Here is a 19,778-nt window from a genome sequence, read left to right as displayed (position 1 = left end):
ACTGCTGTGTCATTTGCTGCTGCTGTGCAGGACTGGGTGATAGCTAAGAAATCAAATTTTGTCTTTTTAACAAAGTAGGGAAGAAAGAAGGATGGTGTGTGAAATGGTATGTGGTGAGTGCTTTCAGTTATCTTCTCCTAAGTGCTTTGCCTCAAACCCAAGCCCAGGGTGCAGGATGCTATTATCATACCCACGTATGGAGAAAGCTGACTACCTGGGAGATGGAGACCTTGCTTAGCATCATGTAGTTGGTGGCTGTTGGCTTATGTTCTCTTTTCTATTATGGATATGACCTAAACACTAGAATGAGTATCTCTCAAGCCTCACTGTGCAATAGAATACGATGTAAATATATGAGTTTCTGGTTAGTCAGGTTTACAAAGTCGGAACAGGTGGAACTCATTTTAGCATGTTTCAGTTTTAGCAGTACCTAAAAGAATTATTTCAGTGAGTAATCAATATAAACATATCAGAGATCAGGAGGCCTGTATGGGTGAGCTAGGTCCTCTGCATATATGTAATGGTTGTGTAGCTTGGTGTTCTTGTGGGATTCCTAACAGTGGGAGCGGGGGCTGTCTTTGGCTCATTTGCCTGCCTTTGGGACCCTTTCCCTCCTGTTGGTTTGCCTCATCCAGCCTTGATGTGAGAATATGTGCCTGATCTTATTGTAGCTTGTAATGTAGTATTTGGTTGATGTCCCTGGAAGGCCTGCTCCTTTCTGGGAGGAAGGGGAGTTGGGGGAAGAGGGACGGAGGGCAGGGAAAGGAGGGAGGGGCAACTGCCGTCGGGATGTCATTTATGAGAGAAGAAAAAAAAAACAAAGGAAAAAACCCCACAAAATATCAGTGAGATATTTCCTATTCTTTTTAGTGTTGAACACTCAGTGTCCACTGTATATATTAGCTAGGCCTGCCTCAGCTGTGTTTCAGCTCTGTAGCCATGTGAGCTAGTAGTTTTTCTAAAAGACAGCATGGTTCTAGTACATCTTGATTTGAGAGATGTATTCTACCTGGCTGCCCAGGTAGCAGGAGGTCAGTTTTTCAGATGACTGATTTGTAGACACCTCAGCATGGGTCAATGCCAGGCAGTCTGTGTGTCTGCCACCTGAGGGGGATATTGAGATTTCTCCATCAGACTGAAGCCCCGAGTGCTCCTTCCATGCATCGTAATTGGGACTGGCTGTACCTTAGACATTCACTGGGCGGTTTCTTTGGCTTCTCTGTGACTGTGCCCCACCCCCTTTCCAGAGATTCTTGAATTCCACTCACCATCTTTGAGGGGAATGGTGGTGTGGTAGGAAGGGCAGGGAATGTACACCCCAAGGGCCCTTTCCCTCCCCTACTAAACACAGCTGCAGTTTCTTATTTATCTAGATGTGATCACATATTAATGTGGGAGAAGGAGCCTGCCAGGAAAGGCAAGGCCAAGAAACCAGCATATTTAGGGAGAATGGGATACTGTGTACTTAAGAGGTGTTTTTCTCTGGTGGTTTGTTTGAAAAATGTGTTTGCTGACAATCTAAGAACGTTGGTCCTAAAGAGCCACAGCCCAAGGGTATGAAATCTTAAATCCTTCAGAGGCAGGTAGCTTGGGAGGAAGGCTAAGATCAAATCTGGTGGAATGTTCTTTGTTTTCACAAGAATGTTGTAGTTGCCTTCTTTTGGGGGGTGGGGACAGTCATAAGACACCCGTAGTTTTTTTTTTTTTTTTTCTTATTGATAGAGAAATATTTCTCTTTAATAGAAAGTGAGTGCATGAATCCATGATAAATGACATCAGCATGGGGCTTGGTGTTGGACAGATGACATACATACTTTGACAATCTAGAAATGGCTACCACTAGCTCCATACAGCTGTGATCCTTGAGGCTCAGCATTACCACATCTTGCTATATTTTTAAATAAATTTCATCTTCATTTATTTATGTATTCATTCATTCATTCATTCATTTATTTATTTATTTATTTATTTATTTATTTATTTATTTATTTATACAATGTATTCACTGTGTATCCCAATTGTAGCCCCTCCCTCATTTCCTCCCAGTTTCACCTTGACTTCCTCTTTCCCCCTCCTAGAACTTAAAAAGGGGAGCCCTCTTTCCCTGTCATCTGACACCAGCCTTTCAAGTCTCATCAGGACTGCCTGTATCCTATTCCTCTGTGGTCCTGGCAAGGTCACCCCGCCAGGGGCAAGTGATCAATGAGCAGGCAACTGAGTTCATGTCAGAGATAACCCCTGCCCCCCTTACTAGTGAACCTATATGGAGACTGAGCTGCCATGGGCCACATCTTAGAAGGAGGTCTAGGTTCTCTCTGTGCATAGTGCTTGGTTGATACTTCAGTCTCTGCTGGCTTCCATGGGCCCAGATTTTTTGGCTTTGTTGGTTGACTTGTAGAGTTCCTGTCCCCTCTGTGTCCTTCTGTCCCCCTCTTCTTTCATAAAACTCCCTGTGCTCTGCCCAAAGTTTGGCTGTGAGTGTCTACATCTGCTTCGATCCCCTGCTGGGTGGAGTCTTTCAGAGGATGTCTGTGATAGGCTCCCGTCCTGTTCCCTCTCTTCTACCACTTCTGGTGTCTAACTACATCTTGCTATTTTTAAGGCAAAGCCACCCCATAAAATTACAGAATCTTTGGCTTAATAATTAAAAAAAAAAATAGAAATAATTACAGACTGATAAGAAGTGGCAAAGTACCACTCCTTCAAGTGGTAACCTTTGGGATAGCTATAGCACAGGATCTAATACAGGAAGCTGACATTGCTACAACGTAGTCACATTGGTATATAGATTTTATGATAGAGCCTTTTCCACTGGGATGGATTGTGCTCATCTGTGTGTGCGTATGTTGTTCTGTGCAGTTTTAGTATGTGCACCACTTGTACAATAACAGCTACAGTGAAAATATTTGGGAGTCTGGTATAGTAGCATGTTCCTGTAATTCGGGTACAAAGAAGTTAGAAGCAGGAGGATTAAGAGTCCAAATGTAGCTTGGACTGCATAGTGAGAGCCAAGCTAGCTTGGAGCAACAGTGTTAGATTCTACTACACACACACACACACACACACACACACACACACACACACACACACAGGACTTTTAAGTTGTTTGTGAAAAATCAACTGAAAACTCTTGTTGAAGTCTACAGAACATATTGTGTCTTTAGCTATTTTGTGGGTTCTTCTTCCCTCCCCCACTTTTGATCTCCCCTCTCTCTTGTTTCACTCCCTATCACTAGATAGGAGAGAAAGAAGGATAGAAGGGAAAGAGATAGAGATCCCTGAATCTAATTTTTCCTTCTTCTTGTTTCTTCTCTGAGCGCGACTACTTACAAACTTCAACCAACCCTCCCCCACAACCAACCAACAAACATCCACACCACTTATCAGGACTCTAGCACTTATATCCCCCTCTGAAATATTCTCAGAATTCCAAATGTCACACAGTCACAGGATTTGTCTACACCTGGCAAAACTACTATAGCACGAGGCAAATCATAGTCAGCTGCTACAGACAGCCCGAAGCAGCCCTATATCCCCACACCTGGGATTAAAATGAAAACACATTCTTATAACATTCCTGTATTTTGTTTTTAAAGAAACCAAAATTCCAGAATTCTCACTATACCAAGGTCTGTTAAGGCCTGGCGAATCTTTAATTTTCAACCTCTATTCTAGTCTAGCTGTTTTTGTTTTTGTTTTTTCAAGTGAGATGAAGTTCATGTTGTATAAAAAAAAATCACTATTCAATCATTTCCAAATAGGCAGTTCAGCATTTTCTAGCATGTCGTTAGGCTGTGTACCATTGCCATTTTTTTTTTCAGCATGCCCTAACGAAGTCCCTTGTCCATTAGCATTCATCTCCATTCTTCTCTTCTCCATCCTCTGGCTTCCAGTAATCTACTTTCTGTCTCTCTGGGCTCATCTATTCTGAACATTTATGTAAATGGAATCATATAATATATGCTTCTTTGTTTCTGTCTGGATGTTTTCATCTTACCAAGGAAGAGATTCGAGACCAGAGAGGGAAAATAACATTTCTATGATTACATGGCAGAGGAAAGGCTGTCTGTACTCAACACTCTGTGCCTCTGTGTCATTCTTTCTTCAGTATGATGATCATGGTCACGATTTCTTCTGGGGAGGTTTGAACAAATACGCTTTGCAACGGGGCACTTCTTTTTAGTTGTGTTGAGGTTCTTCAAGGAGGCACTATGGATATCTGAATTGTAAATTAGAAAACAAGGTGTGTGGTCCAGGTCAGTATATTTTCACTAAATACTCACTATGTGCCAAGCTCAGAATTAACAGGGGCATGATAGATTAGGTGCTGACCATTAAGGAATACCCAGTTAGGGAAACAGACAGATGAAAGGTAATTTGGGAGTGTAAGTATTATGATAGTGGGGAAGGACACCAGCTTAGACCAGTGTGGAGGAAGCTAGAGGGTTTGGAAGGAAGGTAAGAGGCAATGAGGTAGCAGAAGGAGGTTTAGACTTCAAGAATGTACTGCATAGCAGTATACTGTAAGTTCACCATCTTACAGTAATGTGGAATATGAAAGTGTGGCTCCAGGTGTGAGTTGGAGGCATGTCAGCTGCTCCAGTTGATATCTCAAGTTCTCAAATGGTTTATGACTGATGGAGGCAGAGTAGGAGAAACCCAATTTGATATTTGAGTCTTCGTGGGAACACCACTCTGAGCAGTTAGGGTATACAGTGGAAGTATGCATGGGAGCCAGTATCCACGCAGTGACAGAATTGAAGAGTCAAAGCTAGAGTCCTCAGAAGACTCATCCCGGAGACCATAACAAAGTCATGCCATGGAGCATCTTCAGAGAGCCCTGTTTCACCCGCCTGCTTGCTTGTCTACATCTATTGAGCATGCGCTATGTGCCAGGAACTGTTGTGGTCTTGAGGTTATAGAAATGGACATGTCAGATGAGATCCCTGCTGCTTTGAAGGCGATGAATATGATAGTAGTGGGCCATGGTAGGTTCTACCAGGAAAGGAGGCTTTGCTGGTGGGAGTAAGTCAGAACTGGCCTTGGTCAAGAGGTAATGTTTCCTCTGAGCTCTCAATCCTGAAAATGCTGGGTCCTTGTCAAGGGAAAGAAGTTTTTCTTATTTTATTTTTTTAGTAAATTCTATTACTATTAAATGCAAATAGCATTAGGGTGTGTGGAGGGGTTAGGTTCTGGCCATTTTGTGTGTGTGTGTGTGTGTGTGTGTGTGTGTGTGTGTGTGTGTGTGCTTGGCTTTGCTGAGATGTTTTCAAGGGCCCCAAATCAGATAGAATAGGTATCTGTAGAAGCCAGGCCCTACACACAGTGTCTTAGGATGGAGAGCAGGGAGGAAACCATCAGCTTGGGGGAAACAAATGTATATGCAAGTAGAAGAAAAAGCATAGTCACTCTGAATCATTTAAAGTAGGCGTGCTTTTACAATTTTTTTTGAAGGGAAGCTAAATTTATTTATTTATTTTTTGCTAGCGATTCTGTTGTACTTCATGAGCATTATGTCATTCAGAGACCTTGGAAACATTCATTCTTCCTCCTACCAAATTTGTAGAGTAGGTGGGAGAGCTTTCAAAAAGCTTCCAAAGATCCACTTCCTCTGGGAAGTGGGTGTGGGAGGAAGATGATGGGCAGTGGGACCACAGCACAGAGAGCCACACTAGTGTGGAGCCTATGGAAGCTTCCGTGGAGGGCAAGCACTGGTGATAGTCCCTGTGAATCCAGAAATCCCTTTCAAAGTTAAAAAGGGATTAATTTCGCAAGTTGTAAAGTGGTCTTAAATAGAATAACCAATTTATTCTATTGTGCTATAAAAGCAAACTGGAAGGGTTTGCTTTTTTGTTTCTTTCCCAAGTTGGTTGGCCTTGCAGATTTTCTCTCTTGGACTCTGGATTTGTTGCTGGTAGGAAAAGTCTGCCATGATCTTGGGAAACAACTCAGGCCTCGTATTAAGAACACACACACACACACACACACAGAGAGAGAGAGAGAGAGAGAGAGAGAGAGAGAGAGAACAGCCTGGCTGGGTAGCATGAAATTGGGGTATATTTTGACAGAAACCAGAGTTTTGAGGTACTGTGCCCTGTGGTCAAACTTGAAATTTGAAAACAACAAACAGCACCAATTAAAAGGCAAAGCGGAGTGGGACAGATCCTTGTCCATCTATGGGTCGGGGCAAAATACAGTGTGAAAATAGAAGTGATCTGTGCTGTGAAGGAGCTGAGCAGTGATTTCTGAGGACCTTGGGCATGAGGGCTTCTGTCAGGCTAGAATGGGATGTCTGGTTGGTGTTTGGTAGGAATGAGGGTGGCTGAGATGGTTGCACAGATGTAGTACTGCTCTGTGCTCTGTGGTCTTGGGAAGGGATAGACAGTAAGAGGCTACAGATGGGGGAGGCGAGGACCCAGGTCTCTAGCAGGGCGTGATAGAAAAACTGCCATGTCTTTTGAAGCCCTGAACTAGAGAAGTGTCTTCTTTTGGGCCAAGGTATGTTACAACTGTAGGAAAACAAATGAATCGTTTAAAAATTGAGGGCTACCAGAAGGGGGAAAGTCCCTTTGCTTTCCCTAAATATCCTGCTGTTCCACACACCACCCATAACCTTCTAAACTTGATTTCTGACTCAAGTGAAGATACTTGGGGCAGAGTGGGATCCTGGGAGTGTCTCCTTGTTGTGCTGATGGATAGTGAGGGTTGTTGCTTGGCCTCTTGTTCAAGAAGGTTGACCTTGGCTAGTTGTGGATTTCTTGGGATTCTGGGAGTGTCTCCTTGTTTGTTGGAGGTTAGTGAGTCTTGTTGCTTAGCCTCCTGTTCAGGGTTGGTCTTGGCTAGCTGTGGATTTCTCTGGTGTTGGCTCTCTGAAGGTCACCTGCTAGCGCCTGGTGATGTCAGGAAGAGATCTCTTCAGGCTGGTCCATTCAGTGAAGTAGCTTGCTCCAATCTATCATTTTTGTGGCATATACATTTACTTTGCCGTCTTTGGCTTGGAATGGCTCAAGCCATTACATGACCACAAAGAATGGAAATCTGCAAAGAGAAGTGCTCTTTGCACTTTGCAATCTGGCTTGGCAGATTGCCACAGGTTGCACTCATCTGCAGTGCTTGCCCTTTGATGGGCAGGAGCAACCTGGCCAGAATGCTCGTGTCCTGAATCTGTTCCTCGAAGGCCATTTGTTGTCTCAAGAGGTGTAGATCCTTTGTCCTGTTGGAGGGGGACTGCCCAGGGATGTAGAGGCGCAAGTCTGCTGCTGGAACTAGGTAGCCTGTGCTTCATCTGGGAGCACACAGACCGTGTGGATGCTGCTGTGAAGGGGAGGCCAGCCTCACCCAGTTGCCATTCTTACTGCTGGCATTCTGTCCTCTACTTAATGGAGTTAAGCAGGGGTGTCATAATGGAATAGAAATTAGATGGACATACCAAGAATAAGTAAATCTCCTATAAGCAGAATTCTTGGTGCTTTCCTGGAGGTTGCTTAATTAATGACCTTGAAGAGACTTCTTGAGTTTCTGCACTCCCGGGTAAAGGCTACATACCTACAGCGGGGTGCCAGAATCAGCTGTGCTCCTGGTAAAGTGGATCCACCCCCAGCTGGGTGCCAGAATCATCTGTGGGAGGCTTTTGGGCTGCCAAACCAAAAATAAAATTCTTTTTATTATAGTCTTTTTAGTTCTCCAGGTGATTTTCATTTTCAGCCAGATACAGAAACCTGCCAAACAGCTGTGTTTCCAGTGAAGTTCCGTCCACTATTCAGGGGGACTGTGCCTTGTTCCCTCATCCTGCATCTGTTTCTACCCGAGCCGGAGTCTTCCCCACACATTTGGCCTTCACTCTAATGCTTTAATGCTTCCCATGCCCTCCTCCCCTTTGTGTGTGTCTGTGTGTGTGTGTACGTTCTTGTGTTTGCATATCGAAGCCAGACAGAGGTCAACATTGGGTGTCCTCTTCAACCACTCTCCCCTTTATTTTTTGATACAGAATCTCTCACTGAACCTGGAGCTCATCAATTCGGATAGGCTCCCTGGTCCGTAAGTTTCAGGGATATCTTCCTGACCCCCTGTCCCTTCCTCTAGGGCTGGGATTATAGAGCTGACTGCCAAGCTGGGGTTTTTACATGTGAGTTTTGGGGATTCGAACTCAGGTCATCACATTTGTACAGCAGACACTTTGCTGACTGAGCCCCTTTCCCCAGCTCCAAGGCTGGTGTTTGAACTGCACTTTATGCCTCAGCCCAGGAAGGAGCTCATCTCTTTCTGACAAAAGAAAAGGCTCCGCTTGGAGATTTGGATGGACAGGTATTCAGAGATTTTTTTTTTTTTTTCTTGTGAGCATTCCTGCTTAAGGTCAGTAGTTTCTGGATATTCATGGCTTTGGGTGTGGGGATAGGTTTCTCAATGTTATAACTGGTGTGAAGAAAAGCTCATCCTTCTCAAAGACTTCAAGAAAAGCCCCGGGTTTTTGCCACGGTATTTCTGAAGCTCTCCAGACTCTGAGAAATACTAGTTGTCCCTTAGGCGCTCATGAATAGGCATTGCTAGGGAATAAGACTTGAGTTGGCAGTATTCTTGATGTGGACATTTGGGGTCACGCACAGACGAGAGTACACATTCTGTGCTATGCATTACATTCCTGCAAATGTTGAGCTACATTTTGTATGGCGAAGGTTGGGTGTTTGTTTGTTTGTCTTGTATGTGTGTATTGTTGTTTAAGATCAACAAGGTAATAAGAGAGCTGGTCAAAGCTAAAATAGATGGCTGTTCAAATGTCCTTGCTTTTCCCTGCCTTGTCCTGGGGCTGGGATCCATACCTCCCCTTTTCAGTCCCTCTCCCATCCAGACTTTGGAATCTTCCCTGTCCTCTGTGCTAGGAAGGAGTGTCTCTTTTTCTGCTGCACTGGGTGTGGCTGCCCAGTGCTCCTGCACCTCCTGGGCATTCCCCTTCAGAGTGCCTAGACCAGCCTTTTTCTCAGGACAACTGAAGGGCTGTGCTGACTTGCTATCTCTGACACCTCATGCTTTCTGGTATGTAATAGAGCTCAGTGAACAAATCAATAAATTCTTTGAGAGAATGATATAAATAACTCTTACCTTAAAGCTGAATGCTGCTATGTTGGTATTGTTACACATAAGCATATATATATATATATGTGTGTGTGTGTGTGTGTGTGTGTGTGTGTGTGTGTGTCCTTTTTTGTTTACTTTTGGGGATGAGCTGGGGATTGAACCCAGGGCCTTGCACATCCTAGGGAAGCACTCTACACCTTCAGCCCTTGGGTTTTTTGCTTTAAAAATTTATTTTCATTTATGAATATAGGCCAGCACGTACATACGTGCACCACATGCTTACAGTGCCTGTGGAGGCCAGATGAGGGCCTCTGTTCCCCTGGAACTGGAGTTACAGACAGTTACAAGTTGTCTTGTGGGTGCTGGGAACTGATCCAGGTTCTGTACAAAAGTAGAGGCAAATGAAGGTTTTCTGTGTAGAGAAAACACAGAATGCTGGGGTTGGTACTGCTTATAAAGGGTGATGGCTGTGTACTAGCCTCTGTCTGGCACTAATGTCGGCTCTGTTTACAGATCTTCTGATTTGTTTGGCTTTTAAAGAGAAGCTAAAAAGGTGAAACTTATCATCATCATCATCATCATCATCATCATCATCTTAACTTATTGCGTGCATGCATGCATGTGTATGTGTGTGTGTGTGTGTGTGTGTGTGTGTGTGTACATATGGAAGTCAGAGGACAATGTTTGAGAGTTCTCTCATTCTACTGTGGTTTCTGAGGATTGGACTTAGTTTCTCAGGCTTATGTGGCAAGAATTTTTCAGGCCCAAAATGCCTGAGGTTTTATGTGGCATTCCTGAGTTTTAACTTCAGTCTCAGAATTCCAAGATACGTGAACAGGTGCAGTGTGCCTCTGCAGGCTGAATGACCCTTTGCTTTCCGTTTGTGACCTGTTGTAGGTGAACTTCCTTGTACCTGAGATCTGGTCACTGTTGTGGGAACTGTTTTACATGTGAACTGAAGATTATGGGTTTGTTATTGGAAATGTGACTGAGCCAGAGGTTTAGGTTGAACGAGAAGCATGAGGGCTTTGGGCCTGAGTCGGGTGCCTGGCAGTTGGGTTGAGATGAGCCTCCTGGGGGAAGGCCAGTGTGTTTGTGGTTTGCTCATGATGTTTTATGTGTCGTTTCAGGAGTTGGCATCCATTGGAAGACCCTAAGACCCTCGCTGCCCAGAGCTTCAGGACCAATGTGTCTCCATACCACCTGCAAACACTGGTGAATATATGTTTTGTTTTTTCCCTCCTGTTGCAGTGAAGGGAAACATTGACCATGCACTGTGACTTGCAGATAATATGTTCAGCTCTTCTCCATGGAAGAAAGTCTATAGGCTGGTGTGTTAGTTACTTTTCTGTTCTGTGATAAAACACCATGATGATCAAGGCAGCTTCTAGAAAGGGAGGGCTTACTGGGACTTACAATTCCAGAGGAATGAGCGCACATCATGGCAGGGAATTATGGCAGCAGCTGGCAGCATGGTATCAGGAACAGCTGAGAACTCCTACCACCAACCACAAGTAGCAGGAAACAGAGTGAACTGGGAGCAGCATGTGGCTTTGAAACGTCAAAGGCTTCCCACACTGACACACTTCCTGAGGCAGTCACAATTCTTAAACCTGTCCATCCAATGCCACCAACTGGGGGCCAACTATTCAAACCTCTTAGCCTATGGGGGACATTCTCATTCTCACCACCACAGCTGAGTGTAGGCAGATCGAGGTTCTGCCACTTTTTTTGGTGGGAGCTACAATAACTGTGTGATTTCAGGGGTTCCAAATGGCAGAGCTTATCCTGCCTTGTTTACGCTGCAGGGTTGCTTGCTTTGAAGACTAAAGGAGATGATGTATATGAAAGTACTTCCCAGAGAGTGAGCGATTGGGAAGATACAGTATGATACTGTGGCGTTCTGAGATACCCTGCAGCTCGCTTCTCTCTCACACACTTCATTACTTTAAGTAGCCTTTCCAAGCTTCTCAGAACTAGCTAGAAGAAACAGCTGCTGCACCCAGGTCACTGCAGCCCAGGGCTGGATGGAGTCTTCCTGTCTGGCTTTGTGATGCTCATGTCCTTTATCTGCTAATCCTGAGAGACAAGACTCTACAGCCTGCCATGTCTGAGTTAACTAACACATTAAATGCGGATAACTAGATAGTATCCTCTCATTATATATAGGCTGGTAACATGGGTTTTTTAAATACTTGTTTTCTGAGACCTCTAGGGCGGTTCTTAAAGATATTTGCATTTTTTTTAAAGCGTGTTCTTACCACTCTAGTTCTGCTTTTTTTTCCTTATATATTTTATTTTTTAAATTGTTGTTTGATTTTTGTTTTTAAAGAAAAATATTTTTTCATACAAAATATGATTATAGTTTCCCCTCCCCAACCCCTCCCCGAGTTTAATCCATACCCCTCCTCTCTTCAGAAAACAACCAAACATCTAAAAAATAATAAAATAAAACAATAACAACAAAAATCAAACCGGCATAGGAACAAACCAAAAAATAAAGAGCCAAAGAAAAAAACACAAGAAAGCCATGCAGATGCAGAGACATTCACGTTCATGCTCACAAAAATCTTATAAAGACACAAAGTCAGAAACTGTAATATATAAGCAAAAGACTTATGAGGTTTTTTTTTTCCTTAAAAAAAAAAAAAACAGCTCAGACATGGCATTCTGAGACAAAACCCTAAAAATACCGTTGAGTTCACCTTTGTGTTGGCCATCTTCTGCTGGTTATAGGGCCTGCCCATAAATACGGTTTATGTAGCCAGTGAGACTCAGTTTTAGCTCTGTGTATGGTTTGCTTATATATGTATGTATGTATTTATGATGAATAGATTGCATTTCACAGTTACCTTCATGTTAACTTGTGATCAGATCATTTTGTGTTTTATGGGAGAAACTTGTCCTTTGCAGCAGGCAAATAATCCTGCCTCTATAGCAGCTGAAATAAGTAAAAACATGTCCATTGCAACCTTGTGTTTAGTGCTCAACTAAGAATGGTTACCCAGGTGATAGCTAGTGCACATTGAAGGTGTCCAGTATACTCCAGAGGACAAGGACCCCAGGAGCCAGGGAAGCTGTGTGACCCATACATTTGATTCTGGCCACTCTGTAGAGAAAATCTGACCTGTTTAATGACACTGCCTGGTTACACTCCCATCACACGGATCAGGTACTCTTGTGACCCAGTGAGGCAACTCTTAATGACACAGCGACTCGAGGAGCTGGCTGGGTCCTACGGTTGGAAGCAGGGACAGTTATTGGGACAGTCAGGCCCAGGACCAGGAATCCAACTCAACCACAGAGACTGGTTTTGTAGACTGCTCTCAGGGAGTATGTTGGGAATTTTGGGTCCCATCCTGAATCCCATCAGCTAAGAAGAAGACTTTATTGTGGAATCTCCAGGGAAGAGGATGAATATTTAATCCAATCAACAGACATGTGTTTATGCCTGCTCCGTGTCAAGGCATTGTTCTGAATACTGGGGGTTAGCTGTTCACCAGGTGGGCTGTGTTTGCTCCTTTCTGCTGCTTAGGCCTGAGCGATTTGATGACAGATAAGAACACAAACTCCAAGGCTGCTGAGGTTTCTGCTTACCTCGCTTGCTGCAGTACCGTATGAGGTTGTGAATGGAGCCAACAAATAAGCTAAGTATAAGATGTAATTCCAGTGAATAATAAGGGATATGGAAAAAATAAGACAAAGTGGGAGAGTGAGAGGAGGAGGAAGAGAGGGAGTTCTATAGAGACCTGAATAGAGTAAAGGAGTTTGGGGAGAAATGTCCACAGAGGGACCAGCAAGGGAAAAGGCAAAACCTGACATGAGCTGCTCTTGGCATGGTGGAGGAACAGGAAGTTGGCCAGTTTGGCTGGACTTGGGCTGTAGGTGGCTTAAGGAGGGAGTGATATGAAATGAAGTGATAGTGTAGGTGGTATAGGCCATGATAAAAGAGTTTGGGTTTTACTCCGAGGGACTGGGTTGTACTGGAGAAGTTTGAGTATAATTGTTGATGTGACCCTGTGCTTTAAAACCATTCTTTAGGATCCTGAATGGATAATAGAAATGAGGGCAAGAGGATACTTGGGGTAACTTTTGAGACCTTGTCGGTTGCCAGGCAATGGGTGGAGGTGTGGCCTGGACCACAGAGTGATGGTAAGGTGATACTTTGAAGATAGAGTCTGCAGTTCAGTGTGGGATCTGAGCAAAGGGAAGAGTCAAAGTAAGCTATGGTTTTGGGCTGGGTAAATGATGCCACTACTTATTGAACTGGGGAACAAAAGGGGACCCTAGGAACTTGGTTTCAAGGTTGGAGGTGTACCTCTGTTGATAAGAGTACTTACCTGACATGCATAAAAACTCTGGGTCTCATTCCTTAGCACCACATAGACTTAATCCCAGCACTTAGGAGGTGAGGCAAAAGTTCAAGGTCAACCTCAGCTGTAGTGGTTTTGAGGCTAGACTGGACTATATGACACTCAGAAAAAAGTTTCATTTGAGCCATATTAATTTTAAAATGTCCGTTTGGCACTCTCGTAGAGATTAAAGTTGCCCAAGGCTAGAAATGGTATCTGAGGTTCATCCGCTTTAGATGGATTTTAAACCTAACACTAGATGAGGCCATTCAGGGAGAGAGAGATGTGTAGGATTTTGACAGAGAAAAAGACAAAGGGTCAATTTTCCGGATAAAATCTAAGAAGTAAATTAAGGACTGGTGAGATGGCTCAGAGTGTAAAGGCACTTACTGCTAAGCTTGACAACTGGAGATCGATTCTCAGGACCCCCATGGTGGAAGGAGAGGAACAACCCCCTCACGTTATCTTCTGTCTGCTTACACTGACAAGTGCACAGAACATGCATGTGTCTACACTACATACACGAAATGATTTTTTTTTTAGAGAAGTAAAACTAAGGACACAGGCAAGAGAATATGGTTTGATTCCACTTTCCTATGAATATACCAATGAGTTAAAGATGAAAATTGTAACAAAGCCTCACCTTGTATAAAAAGCTGTAGCACCGAGTTCTTCAAATCAAGAAAAGTTATTCTAGATTTGCACAATTTAAAATCTGGTTTGCTGAGAGAATTCATAAACTGTATTTGTGCACTTGGCACATGACTGTGCTTTTGTCTGGCAAGCAGAAAGACCTGGTGTCCTTTGCCAATAACCTGTAAACTGCATTGGTTTTTTTATGGGCTGGAGCTTTGGCAAGCTCTATTTGTGGCTGACTTTAATTTACTGCTCATACCCTTCACATTTCTTTCATCCCATGATTATGTTATCTAAGAGTGATAAACTGAAGGCCCACTGCATGTAAAACATTTCTGAAAATCAGTTAATTTTCACAGAAAGAAGTGATAAAATTGGGTGAAAAGTAGCTGGAGAGGTAGCTCAGCAGTTAACAAAAAATACTGTTCTTGCAGAGGACCCCAGTTCAGTTCCTACAACTTACATTAGAGGGTTTTAAATTGCTTCTGTGTCCAGTCACAGAGGAATTTGACACCTGACCTCTTAATGCACCCACACATGTATGGGTCCACACAGACACGTACCTATACACATTATTAAAAATAAATAATTTTTAAAATCCAATGAAGAAGGGTAAAAGGCAGCATAGGACCACAGTAACTTTTAAGGTATCCTCAAAATAACAAACAAATGTTCTAGCATAAAAAGCAGAATAAATATAACTGCAGTGCACATATGTGGGGTTTATTCATCATCCATATTCCTTATGCACCAAATACTCATTGGAGAGAGCCAGTTTTAAATCTCATATATTTTCATCTTATTTCTGAGATTCTGGCATGAAATACAGCTTCTCTGTGCTGGTTTCATTCACCATTTCCTGTGAATCACCTACTAAGCTTCCTCAAGATCTCACTGGTCTCTTCAGTGTACCCATTTCAGGCTATCTGTACATTTATTTGGTCTTTCTTCAGTTTCCATGGACCTTCCTTGCCCCTTTCCTATCATTATGTGTTTTAAAGCCTGTCTACCTCCTCCCGCTGCCTTCAGGATACCTCTACTCCTAAACCCAAGGCTATGGAAGAGCCAGAGTTTCCTTCCTTCAGTTCGCCTGGCCTGCTCAGCCCTGAAGATGGGGAGAAGATGCTTGCATAGAAAGCCTTTGAGGGGCAGGGTGATGGCAGTGTTTCACAACTGGCTGATTCAATCCCAGGCACATGACTTGTTTGGGCATGTGCTTGAAGATGCCAAGTTTTTAGGGAAAAATATTTAGAATGAGCTTCTGGTACACCTGGTCTCGGGAGGGTGTGTGTGAACTATGTGGCATGCTGCCTTGGATAGTGGTTATAGCCAGCAAAAGCTTCCGTGGAGTGGCTTTCATAGTGTGGGCATCAACCTTGCTTTTTAAACTTAATGAAAATGTAGCCAGTTCAACTTACTGGCAGTTATTGGGGAGGGTTTCTGCTTTGTTTTGTTCTTTAGTAAGTGATCCAAGGATTTTAAAAAGTGTGGTATATTCCCATGTCCCTGGAGATTAAGTGTAATAGAGCATTTAAGACAGTAGTAGGTCGATAAGATGGCTTAGCTGGGAAGCACTTGCTTTGCAAGCCTGGCAACTGAGCTTGATCCCTGGAACCCGCTCAAAGGTGAAAGGAGAGACCTAGCAGCTCTACGGTTTTCCTCGGACTCCACAGACACGCCCACATTTATACATCAGATGTACATATAAAATAATAATCTAATATAGGTAGACAGACAGACAAATAGATAGATAGGTAGGTAGATGGTATTTTTTGAGACAGGGTTTCTCTCTGTAATAGCCCTTGTTATCCTGGACTTTGTAGATCAGGCTGGCCTTGAACTCTCAGAAATCCACCTGCCTCTGCCTCCCAAGTGCTGGGATTAAAGGCATGTGCCACCATGCCCGGCCTTAAAAAATACATTTTGAAGTGACATCTTCCTCAAGTTTTTTTTTTTGTTTTTTTCTTCTGGTGGGGAGAGCAGTGATGTGGGAGAGGGAGTAAAACTTTCACTATGTTCTCCTTGGTACTTCGTGCTTGCTGCATTTCTTATTATCTTTACGCAGGACTGCAGTAGCATCCATTTGATCTTAATTATCTGAGAGAGTTTAATTTCTTTTATCTCTTGGTCTCTAACTGTTCATGCTCACTTTATCATTGCATGTTCTCAGGGCCTGTTGTCTTTTTAGGTCTTCAAGTTTATTTCTGTTCTATCCCCACAAGGATTCATAACTTGAGTGTCAAAAGTCTTATATGTATGGGGTATGTCATTCCTTCCTTTGCTTGTGATTTCTGAAAAGCTAGAAGGGTATAACTAGTGAACATTTTATTTAACTGCTTTTGGCAACTCAGGCTTCTAGGTGTGGTTTGGTTGCCATGATCTGGCTCACAGATAAGGTCATTTCAACTGAACTTCACCACACAGTTTAGAGCAAAATCTTATTTAAAAAAGCAGATTTACTTATCTTATTTTGTATGTGTGAGTGTTTTTCCTGCATGAATGTCTGTGTACTTTGTGCGTGCCTGGTGCCTATAGAGGTCAGAAGAGGGCATCGGATCCCCTGGACCTGGAGTTACAGATGGTTGTAAGGTACCATGTGGGTGCTGGGAACTGAATCTAGGTCCTCTGCAAGAGTATCAAGTGGAGAGTGAAATCTGCAGAACAGACCTTGAGATCTGGAATCCATTGTAGTTGATGGTTTCTAATCTCAGAGTTCAGATGAATTAAAACACAACCCAAACTCTTTTTCCCTGTCTTTACAGTCTCTCAGGGCCGGAGAGATGACTCAGAGATGGTTAAGAACACGACCATCAGACCTATGTTCACAACCCAGAGCCCACATAACAGGCGGGGTGTAGTCTCACTTGTACATGTAACTACACTCTTGAGGTCAGACACAGGGGGGTCACTGAGGCTCGATGGCTACCAGATTAGCTGAGAAAAAACCCACAAGTTTCAGATTTAGACCCTATCTCCAGAGAATATATGGAGAGTGAAAGAAGATGGTACTTGATACTGTCCTCTGCCTCCATGTACCCCTGTGTTCATGCACCTGCACTCACTTGTGCAGATCATTCCCTCCCTCCTTCCCCCCTTTCCCTCTCCCTCTCTTCTTCCTTCCACTCCCCCCCTTCCTCCCTAAGAGTGGAAAATGCCTCAGGTTTAGGGAGAGACCCTCTCTGAAAAGGTGGGGACTGATAGAGGACAATTGGCAGTGTCCTTTGGCTGGCCTTCATGTACCCACGTGTGCAAATCTGTACGCAGGCGTGCATAACACGCACACACATGCACACACACCACACCATCTCTACTATTACAGGAAAATGCTCAGAATCTAGTTTGCGTGAGTTGATGGAAAGACAGTAAGAGATGTGTGAGAGTGGAGGCAGAACTTGTCTGGAACCCATGGTGCTGATCACCTTCCTGCTGTTGGGTAGTTTCTGCAGCTTTCATTGTCTGAAAGTATTTCTTAGGGCTGCGACTTTATTCTGTTACCAGAGATTTGTAAATCTATTTTCTGACCAAAACTCAGTTTGTGCAGCATTGACATTCTTTGATATTGATGTTTTTCCAAGAGATTTACACATTTGATTTTACACTTTTAAACAAGCAGGAAATTATGTCACATTTGCTGGCCATGTGTGGAAACAAGATATTTTCTCCTGTTTAGTGACTATTGCAACTACAGATAAAATAAAGTATTTTATTTTATTTCATTATTTTAACTCTTCTTTCCTGGTTTGGGAACATAAACACCGAGGTTTTCACTAGAACAGGAGATTGATATATGTCCGGTGATTACTGCTCATCATAGGACAAAGGAATCTCGATTGTTCCGGGGAATGATTTAGATTAAGCACCTTCTGATGCTGACAGCATAGCAGTGCCCTCATCCCGTGGCCGCCTTGTCAACAGCAATGACTCACTCAGTGTTTTCCTCACACACAATATCTCTGTTCTACTCATCATAGCTTGGTTAAGTAAGTAGTTTCTGTAGAGGTGCAATTAAAGAAACAATAAATGAACTTTTGTGCGTGTTGAATTAACTTCATCCAGCCTCCATTGCCGTGATCGATTCCGTGTTGGCTCTTGCACCTTTGTGGGAGGGGTCAAGAACCCCTTTAAGGTGTGTATGTACGTATCTGATCTGCATATAGAACCCCTGTACATTTCCAGGAGGTGACACTCCCTGCTCAGTTATGCTTAGTCACACACAGTTCTAAATGTGGCCACTTCTGAATGCTCTGAGTGGCAGGCACCCACTCCAAGATTGCTCTCTGATTAGATAGAGCCCTACTCAAGGCAGCCTAGTTTCAGTGCAATTTTGTAGCTCCCAGAACTGTCCCAGTATGGACTCAAAGCCAGAAATGCTGTCTTATGTAAGTTGCTGTGCCTTTGCTGCTTCTTTCTTTCTTCTTTTTTTTTTTTAATTTTCTAACAGCCAATTTTGTTTTTTCTCCCAGGCTCATTTATTCCCTCTTCAGTTCCTTCTCTGGCCAAGAGAAAAGCTCCTTTTTATGCATATATTTTACATTACATGGAGAGACCAGCCGACAAGAGCCATGGCTCTAGACACTGCTGTTCCCCGAGGTTGTCATCTTGAGAGCATGTTGTCCTCCATGGCAGGTGCAAACTAGATGTCCATAAGCAGCAGCATTTTAAATGGTTTTGAAATGGAGGACAGAATATTAACAGTCAGAAATTTTCTTTCATGTAATTTGGTTTTTAGCTGCTTTGGAAAAACAAGAACATCTATCAGGATCGGGTGGAATTCATGCATGGGCATTGGGGTTTCTTGCTGTCCTTTTATGTCCTTAGGGCGACCTGCTCTGGTTACCCTGGCTTGGCTTTTGTAACTCCTGACTTAATGTTTTGTCTCAAATCCTATCGTGAAAAATTAAGGGATCTTTAGGGTCAAAAAAACATTTTTATTTTTATTTTTTGCTTTTAAAATTGGGAAACTCAGTTTTAAAACAATAGGGACAAAATAGTTGGAGTAGTTGGACAAATCGTACAGTTTTTTTTTCCTTCAAAGAGATCTAGCTAAAAGGAAAGGAAAAAAGAAAGCAATAATGTAATAATTTTTGTATGTTATTATAAATATGAAGGCATTATGTTAGTTTTGAAACATAATAAACTGTATAATTTGCTCATGGTTACCATGTTAGAACTCTTTGTACAAATTTTCTAATTATATTGTTTGCTCTTAAGTATTCTTAGATTTCTCTGTTATATAATAAACTGCTGAACTTGAAAAGGCTGACCAAATCTTCAGGGTTTTTTTTTTTTTTTTTATAATACACGGACAAATGTAAGACAGAGCAATACAAGTGGCCATCTCTTTTGGTTTTTTTTAGACAGGGGTTCTCTCTGCCTCTCCACGTGCTGGATTAGGCAGGTGCCCCCACACCCGGTGAAGTGACCATCGTTTTAAAGATGTAGTCTTATTTCTATTTGAACGATCCTTGTATGTGTTTATGGGTAAAGAGTGACATGTATGATAATCAGGATCCAGGAATAGATTCTCTGTTCTTCCAGGTATTTATGGTTTTTTTTGCATTAGGAATATTCAAAGTCTTCTCTAGTAGGTGCTTTGAAATGTTTAATTAATGGTTGTCAACTGTAGTTATTCTGTTGTTAAGAACATTAGAACTTAACCCTTTCATCCAACTGTGTTCACTACCTGTTGCTGCTACCCACAGTTTAATTTCCTTGTCT

At 42.9% G+C, this 19,778-nt stretch overlaps 1 protein-coding gene across 1 annotated transcript in view; it reads left to right on the top strand.

Annotated features, from left to right (window-relative positions):
* Positions 1-19,778, top strand: part of Sorbs1 (sorbin and SH3 domain containing 1) — a 226,781-nt gene that overhangs the window by 53,546 nt on the left and 153,457 nt on the right. The window contains exon 2 of the mRNA XM_055630147.1: positions 10,203-10,287. The gene's annotated coding sequence lies outside the window, so the exon portion shown is untranslated. The remainder of the gene's footprint in view (positions 1-10,202; positions 10,288-19,778) is intronic.

Source organism: Psammomys obesus, unplaced genomic scaffold (genome assembly GCF_907164565.1).
Source record: "Psammomys obesus unplaced genomic scaffold, mPsaObe1.curated_primary_1811, whole genome shotgun sequence".
Classification (NCBI taxonomy): domain Eukaryota; kingdom Metazoa; phylum Chordata; class Mammalia; order Rodentia; family Muridae; genus Psammomys; species Psammomys obesus.
The sequence above is the reverse complement of the archived record's forward strand: the minus strand, read 5'-3'. Positions and strand labels throughout refer to the sequence as shown.